Here is a 9563-nt window from a genome sequence, read left to right on the forward strand (position 1 = left end):
GATTTTTGTTTTTGTTTTTGTTTTTTAACAAAGAGAGAACACAAGTAGGGGGAACAGCCGAGAGAGAGGGAAAAACAAGCTTTCTGCTGAGCAGGGAGCCCTATGTGGGGCTCGATCCCAGGACCATCAGATCATGACCTGAGCCAAAGGCAGATGCCCAAGCAACTGAGCCACCCAGATACCCCCCTTTTTCTCTATTTTTGAGTAACCACTACTTTGAAACCAAAAAAATTAACACTTGTAATGAAACTGCACTTAAATGAGAAATTGAGAGTGCTCCTTTCAATGAAGATGCATATTAAGCTACATGGATGCTGTCATTTTCAACTTCTAAGATCATTTGCTATTACTTTTTTAAAATGCCAGAATATTCATAAAGCAAAAAATGTAAAACATTATATAAATAAAATATAATAAGTTCAATATGGATTATGAATATTAAAAAATTCACTAAATTAACTCCTCCCTTTTCAAAAAAGAACAGCAAATCAGAGGAAATTGTCAGCACAACTCTCCATTAATTATTCTTTCAATAAATTACAGATCTGAAAAAAATAGTATAAATCAGAAATTCAAAAACCAGTATAAAAACATAATACCAACAATAGGAATGTGTAAAATAAATTCAAACTCAACAAACTCAAACTTAGAATCAAACTCAAAAAAACTCAAAAAATACTCAAAAAACTCAAAAAAATAAAATAATCTTAACAACTCATAAAATTGCAACAAGCCCATAGAAGTGAAAATACAGACACATATATACTAGGAAGAAGGGACAGATAAAGTGAAATAACCAAATAAACCAAAAATCTTAAAGTTACAAAGTGAAATAGAGTGAAAAAATATTTTGAACTTACAAAAACAGACTATTATTAAGTCACACTTATTGAGCAGCATATAACTAGCTTTCTCTTAAAATAAAACAAAATACACTGAGGAATTTCAGGAAAGTTCCATTGTTAACCAGTAGTATGAACACAGTTAGCAATCTCCTGATATTTGCATACTTTACACAAAATGGTTTTTGAAATGATGTTTCTAAAAAGGTATAGTTTGCCCTTTTCGAATTTATTTTCTTTGTAATGATGTTTTCTTATGTGACATTTTGAATACATTTTCTATGTAGTAGAAACCATTATTCCAAATGTGTTATATTTTAAACTACCAGGTTACATATTTTAATGAGGCATCTATTTGAATATAATTTAATTGACTAGAATAGGTTTAGCAATGTTTCTTAAAATAGTAGAAAAATGCTACTACTAACATAATAAATATATCCCATATACCAGTGGTGACAAAAATACAATAATGGGACCATTAATAGTAAATACTTATTATAATTGTTTAGGAACATTTAAACAATTATAATAAGTTCCTAAATGTTCCTAAATGTTCCTAAACAGAATCGTACAACAAAGTGTATGCTAGCGGGACACCTGGGTGGCTCAGTTGGTTAAGCCACTGCTTTCAGCTCAGGTCATGATCCCAGAGTTCTGGGATCGAGTCCCGCATCGGGCTCCTTGCTCGGCAGGGAGCCTGCTTCTCTCGCTGCCTCTGCCTGCCTCTCTGCCTGCTTGTGTGTACTCTCTCTCTCTCTCTCTGGCAAATAAATAAAATCTTAAAAAAAAAATCTGTTAAAAAAAAAGTGTATGCTAGGAAAAAAAAATATAGTTCTTTAGGTATATTTTCTATTAGATGCAAATCCTAGAAATTCTTGTTAATATTTCACTTCCCTGTTGAACAGACGAGAGCTGAACTGCAGTGGTTAAGTATCTATGTCCAGTGCATAGTCTTCTTTTTAATTACATGTGGGAAATTAATTTAGGTGTTTGTAAGTGATTGTTAACCTACCTTGAAAAGTGTAAATTTTAATAAAAGCTCTGAAAAATATCAAAAGGAAGATTCAAAAAAAAATTATAGGGGTGCCTGAGTGGCTCAGTTGTTAAACATCTGCCTTCAACTCAGGTTATGAACCCAGGGTCCTGGCATCCAGCCGCACATCAGGCTCCCTGCTCAGCAGGAAGCCTGCTTGTCCCTCTCCCACTCCTCATGCTTGTGTTCCTTCTCTGGTTCTGTCTTTCTCTGTCAAATAAATAAATAAAATATTTTTTAAAAAATGAATTATGTCTTATACTTTCTCTCCCTTGAGTCTTTCTCATTATTACTATAAATTCCAGCAAAAACCCACAAATGTATTTCCTCATGGTATCAGGGCCAAACTTTGTAATGAGTATGGAATAGCTAAACCATATAATTATCTGTTCAAAAATATAATTATAGTAGTTTAAGAATTTTCTTTTCTTCTTTTACAAATCAATATTTAGTACTACTCATTGTCATTTGAAAACAAATACAATTTTAACAAAATAGTTTGACCACAGGAGAAACTGCTCAATATTAAAACTATGAAATCAATGTATGTTTCTTTTTTTAAAAAAGGAAAGGTATTTTATGCTTTTTAAAAATTTTCACCTAAGTATTATAAATAAAAAATTTTTGTTTCAGATATTTTGAAAGACTGATCTCATACATACACATTTTTTCCACAGAACCAATCCTAAAGTACTTGCCAATTGAGAGTTATGTAGACATTTTAATATTGATATGTTTAAGTTATTGTATGCCATATGTTTAAATGAGTAATCTATTTAGAAAAAGAAATTGGTGCTGTTTAGACAGCATATTTTCTCATAAATAGTGGGAAAATGCAGAAATTATTAACAGTTAACTCTTCAATATAGCATTGGTATCAGAATACTTCATTTTGTTCCTTTATTTTGATACATTATTTTCCATTAAATCCTCCATTCCTCCACTTTCTTTAATGTCTTCAGGCAGAATTCCTTAAAAGCAATCCACAAAGGGATGTCAGTTTGCCTCAGCAAAGAAATATCTTTAAAAATTGTTAAAAACAGGAACTTCTTATAAGTAACTAGCCAGACTCCTGTTAGGTTTTCCCATTAATCATTAATCTAACTTCTATTGTTTCTATTTCACAGGTAAGGAAATTGAGACTTAGAGATTTTTATTTAACATGCCTTATGAGTAACATACTTGACATTCAAAATCTGCTTGAATCTTCAGAAATGATTCTTAATCACTTTACTAAAATGACTTCTCAAAAGCCACTATATTGGAGCAAGCTAAATATTTGATGTTAACAATTGTGTTTCCTATCATTTTATGCTGAAAGACCTTCGTTTGTCTTAGATTCTATCTTTAAGGCCAGTGGTGGTCTCTTAAGTGAACTCTTGTTTGTGATGCTTCAACATCTTTGACTGCCTTCATTTAACCTAGCAGTGAGAAATTTAATAAATATATGAAGTTACTGAGATATAGATTTATCAGGTATACATTAAAATTGCAACTTTATAGGGGCATCTGCTTGGCTCAATCAGTTATGTGTCTACCTTCAACTCAGGTCATGATCTCAGGGTACAAGTATGGAGCCTTGCTCAGCAGGGAGTCTACTTCTCCCCCTCCCTCTGCCCCTCCCTCCAGTACGTGGTCTCTCTCAAATAAATAAATAAATAAATAAAATCTTGAATATTGTGTCTTCACAGAAAGAATGACTGACTGAATGAAAGCCATGCAGCTTGCCTTGTAGATCTGTCTTTGATTTCAGTGCTGTAATTTAGGAGAGTATCCATGATTGTTTTGCACTCAGTGGACATTTTTAAGACTCCCAGTGGTTTCTTTCTGATTATGTAAATTAGTATTCATGGAGGTTATTTCATTTAGGATGTATCATCGTATGTTTCTGAAATGACTAGCTTCAAATCAGGGTAGACACTAGAGATCAGTTGTTCTCCAGAATGAGAAAAACAAGAATGACACACTCCAGAGCATTCATCTGTCAGTTCAGATATGCCACTCATTGCTGAAATGATGGAGATTCACACCACCATACTGTGTGGAGAGTCAAATAATAATAAGGGCAAGAATAAAACAGCATTTAATCACTGGCTACCTCTTGTGGATCAGGCAGCATGCCAAGTGCTCTTTACATGCATTATCTTTAATCTGTTCAATAATCCTTTACTGTAGGGATTATTATCCCTAGTTTATAGAAGAATAACAGAGGCTTAGAGAGATTAAGTGATTTTTCTCAAGGACTGCTGATCTAGTAAATTGTATATTTGGAACCAGAGCCCCAGGACGTTTGTCTCTGACATCCACAAATAAATGGATTGTTAAAAATGTATGACATTAACAAGTATCAGAGAAAGAGTTTTAGTCATAACATATTGCATCGTGTGGCATAAAACTATTTAATTATTCATCTACTAGTGAAAAACAATACAGGGTTAGGTCAAGGTGCCTCGGCCTGATGAATTTCTTACACAATGAGTGAAAGAATCTCTAGAATCATCTTTTGCACTTTTGCTTAGTGTGTGCTTTCCATTTACCTACTTAGCTAACCTCTCTCTTGGTGCTATCTTTTTCTTCTTTTTCCTGACATTCTGAGTGGTCATACCCAGGCCAATATGTTATCTTACACATATGAGTCTCTCGCTCAGGCTTAGTTTCCACAGTATCATTCCTGAATCGAATTTCAAAAAGTGGATAGCCACCCACGGAGGTATTGTGATGCTTACAATCTTTTTTTTTTTGCACTTATTTTATTAACTGTTTCTTCCATACCTGCTATGAACTCTCTTAAAGAAAGATAATTCTCTCTGCCCATTGCCTTGTATAAAGCCTGCTATGCAGTGAGTAAATAGTGCAAGCTTACTGTACTAAAAGAAAAAAAGACATAAAAGAATTAATTCAATGATTCTGTGTAATATTAACTGTCTATTTTCTTTCTTTTTTTTTTTTCTTTTAAGATTTTGTTTATTTATTTGACAGACAAAGATCACAAGTAGGAGGGAGGCAGGCAGAGAGAGAGGAGGAAGCAGGCTCCCTGCCGAGCAGAGAGTCTGATGTGGGGCTAGATCCCAGGACCCTGGGATCATGACCTGAGCTGAAGGCGAGGCTTTAACCCACTGAGCCACCCAGGCACCCCATTAACTATGTATTTTCATAATGAGCTCTATTGGTGAAGGAACCATGCACTCGAAGATTGTGATCATCATCAACTTATAGTTTCCAAAGAGTATTGTGCAACTGGAGAGTGTGTGTTCTGTGTGTTTGGAGTGGGGGATAGGGAGTAGAATTGTTTCAAAGAAGCTTCCAGGTACTAAGGCAATGAATGGCATAAAATCCTCTCTGAAAAGTACTAGGTTACAACAATAGAATTGAAGATATGCAATTTATCTGCATTGTTAGAATTGCATGCTTTTTAGAAGAAGCCACATGTTTTCTGAAGATATTTAATGAAAAAAAAGGTACAGTACAGGCAGAGCTGTGTTCTTTCAGGATTCAGAGATTTCTGCAATTCACATAAAAACAAAATGGTTTCTTTTGATGTTAAGATATAAAACTTTAGAATGTATATCTATATTACATGTTTGATTAATTACTTTACCAATAATTTTGGTTCCAGATTTTAAAGGTAGATCAGACTTTGCTGGACTAATCTCCAAATTGACTATGTCCACACTGTCAATATCTAACAAAACAGACATCAGAACAGTGTTAATAGAAATATATAGAAAAAGTATATATGCTTATTTAAATTAATGATATTTGTGTATATATATGTGTGTATATATACACACACACATATATATATATATAATATATATTAAACTAGCCTTTCCTTAGCATTATCCTTCAAGGTTTACTTTGCATTAAAAATCTTTATTCCAGAATCATTTTCTATTATTTCAGGGAGCTCTGCTTTACATATGTTTTGAGTGATAAAATGTTTATAGTAATATGAGTCCAAAAAATAACCTTGATGCAAGATGACAAAAATTAAGCTATGTTTTCAGATTTTAGAATATAAATTTAACAAATATATTTTGTGCTCCAAATGTGAACTTGGTATTTTTCTGAGAATGTAATAGTAAAATTGCCAAAATGCTCTCCTCTTATGGAGATTATATTTTTGTGTGAAACAAAATATATAAAAAATAAATAAGGAAATGTTATGATTTTTTATATGTTTAGTGTTATGGAGAAAAAAAATGCAAAGAAGAGATATAGGGAATTTTGGTGTGGCCATTTAAAAAAAAACAACGTGTCCAGAAAAGCTCACTTGAACCTCACAACAATAAACAATTAGATCATATAGAAATGTTTCTGTGATCAAATAAATATATAAAAATAATTAATTTATATACTACTGCAATAGTCAATAAGGAAAAAGAATATGTGTGTGTGTATATATATGTTTACATGCATATATATACATGGCACATTTATATTAAAAACGTAAACTTATGAAAGATATACATGCCTATTGGGATAATTTTAGATAACTTTCTGAAGGATATAAAATCAATACAAAACACATAACATGAGGCACCCATGTGGATCAGTCAGTTAAGCATCTGAATCTTGGTTTGGTTGGGGTCATGATCTCAGGGTCATAAGATGGAGCCCTCCCATCAGGCTTTGTATGCAGTTGGACATCCTCTTGAGATTATCTCTTTTCTGCTCTCTCTGCACCCCCCACTCGAGTGTGCTTCTCTCTCTCTCTCTCGAAATAAATAAAAATAAATAATAAATAAGTAAATCTCTAAAAAACACACCTGACAATATGTGCTGTATTTTCAAGTCTCAAAATCAAAATGCCATTATTTTTAATACTAGTATCTAATAATCAACATATTTTAAACCCAATACTACAGGTATTTTCATAGAATTAGAAAATAATATTAATTATAAATACATAGGGTCATAAATAGGTAATCAATTTGAATATAGAAGGTGCAATATCCCCACATATAATGATGTTAAGTCATTATATCTATGGACACATAGAAAAAACATGTATGGGAAACTGGTAAGTGACTGAAAGAACACTGTAAATTAGTGAGGAAAGTGATGATGCTCCACAAAATAGTGCTCAAGACAAATGGTCCTTCATATGACAAGAGCAATTGATCATTACTTATACTATACAGGAAAAAGAAACTCTAGATGGCCTAGAGATCTTTCCATGAGAAGTAAAGATTTAAAATATTTTTAGAAATGTTGGAGAATAATATTTATATGAGGTTCAAGAAGATAAGAAAAGCATGAATAATACAAACAAAAGAAAATTTGACATCTTCTGTAGGGCAAAGGACTAATAGAGATAAAAGCAAACTCCGGACTGGGATGGGATTTTTTTCTAAGCATTTAGCAAACTTTGAGCCATTATCAAAACCGTATTAGGACCTCCAACAGATCAAAAAATAAAAGGGAAAAAAAGGTTTACAAAGGACAAAAAAGCTATTCACAGAAGAGGAAATCTGAATGTCAATAACTATTAGTGAATATCTGTAATTTTTGAATGGAAAAAGGCCAATGAAAGGATTCAAATAAAGGTTTTACATTTATGAAAATGGCACATACTGCTTATGAAAGCACATAGATGTTGATATTATAGAAATGTGGACATCAAGAATATACATCTAGTACAGAGGTAGGTATAGATATCTCCAGGAAAGGAGAGATGGGATGGCATCTGGTGTTCAAATAGGCAGTGATGTTATTCCTGTGTGTTCAAAGTATCTGAAACATAATTGATAACTGTGTTATCTAGCAGATATAGACTTTTATTTTATATATATTTGCACTAGAAATGACTTTTTACTCTTAAATAGCATGAGTTAAAGGTATTTATGTATTATACACATTCTAAACATTAGAAATGGATTATAAGTAGAATAGAAAGATATAAAGTGGAAAATAAATGTCCCCCACTACCTGCCCACCTGTGATTTAGAGTCAAGTCCAATTTCCCAGATTATCAAATTTTACAATTTTTTTGTTTCTTATAGGCAACTATTTTCATAATTATAAATATTTATCAACAAAATAGCTCAAATTTTTTATTTCTCATCTGACTTTGATCTTTCCTAATGGTCTATTAATTTACATTTGTGCAAATGTTCCAATTATCGGATTCCTGAAGGATGTATTCTTTTCAGGAAATCTTTAACATTTCTCACCATGTTTAAGGGAGAAAGAAGCAAACTCTAATGCTCTGTTAACATTCAATGCTTATGATACTTTGCAGACCTTTTTCTTAAAATCTTTACCCTGGACTAGAATTCAAACTTACACACAGATAACTGGGAAATCCTATGAAGCTTCTGCTTTTTCACTTTCTCTGAGAATTTTGCCAAAAATCTGATGATCAAACATTGCATTTTGGATTACATTTCAGGGGGAAAAAAAATCATGCTAATCACTGGAGTTTCCAGTCCTGAAATTTATCAAACAGCTCTAGAAGTTGGTATCTGCATCTTTTCATCCTGAAGTACATGGAGAGGATGAAAAGATGCTGTGGTTAGACATGGACTCTGCCAAGCAAACTGTTCAAGAAGGACTAGCCAAAAACCTCTTCCAGCCATTGCACATTTATTTTGAAGGGCACCCGGGTGCCTTAGTTGATTAAATGTCTGAGTCTTGATTATGGCTCAGATCATGAACTCAGGGTCCTTTGATTGAGCCCTATGTTGGCTGAGCATGGATCCTGCTTAAGATTCTCTCCCTCTCCCTCTGTCCCTCACCCCAAGCCTGCCCCCCTCTTCCCCTGCTTATGCATGCTCTCTTTCTCCCTTTCAAAAAAATAAAAATAAAGAAATAAAGATTTAAAAAATCTTTAAAAAAGATTTATGGTTGTAGCCTGAAACAGTTGAAGAAATTGATGGCACCAATTATAAAGCTCCAAAACTTGGCAAATTACTTACTTCAGTAAAAAGCACAGATTTGAGAAGACTATATTTTTAGGTCTATGTGATAAATGATTGAGACACCACTGAAGAACAAGATTTCTGTCCTAAATGAAAGGCGTTAGAGGGGTGAATTTTGGTAAGCCCCACTGTGAGCAATAAATGCAAAAGGTAAAAGGATTGCGGGATTTCCCAGCACAGAACTAAAAGAAAATTAGAAATTATTGTCTGGGGATAAAAGTTAAGAGAACTTTGCAAACTACTGTAACCTTTGCAGCTTTCCCATGTGTGTTATTTTTTCTATTCCTTGTCTTTATCTTAGTACTGATTTATAGAATATACTTGTATTAAGGATTATGTTAGCTAAGGGAGGAGGGGTTTTATGTATGCAGCAGAACACTATGGTTCAAAGTTAGTGTTTGGGGCTCTTTTATTTCTGTTTACACTCTCTAGTTAAAATACTTTACAGTAGGCTGTGTTTTTAGAGTTCTTACCTTTTATGTAATTGTCTGATGCCTTACAAAGGCCAAAAGACCACACCAGTGGTATAAAATCTATATAAAATGAGTTTCATTTTATGCAAATTGGAATTATGAAAAATTTAAATCGTTTTTAACAAGCACTAATAAACACTCATTTAATTTGCAATTTAGAAATAATATGATGATCTTGAGAATTATAAATTATTGTACACTTCAAAGATGGGAAGCCAAATGAGATGTAAATCATGTTTACACAGTTATCTCATGGCAGTGAATATTCAACTGGTAAAGAGAAATAGCT

This window comes from Martes martes, assembly GCF_963455335.1.
Source record: "Martes martes genome assembly, chromosome: 15".
In the NCBI taxonomy this organism is placed as follows: Eukaryota; Metazoa; Chordata; class Mammalia; order Carnivora; family Mustelidae; genus Martes; species Martes martes.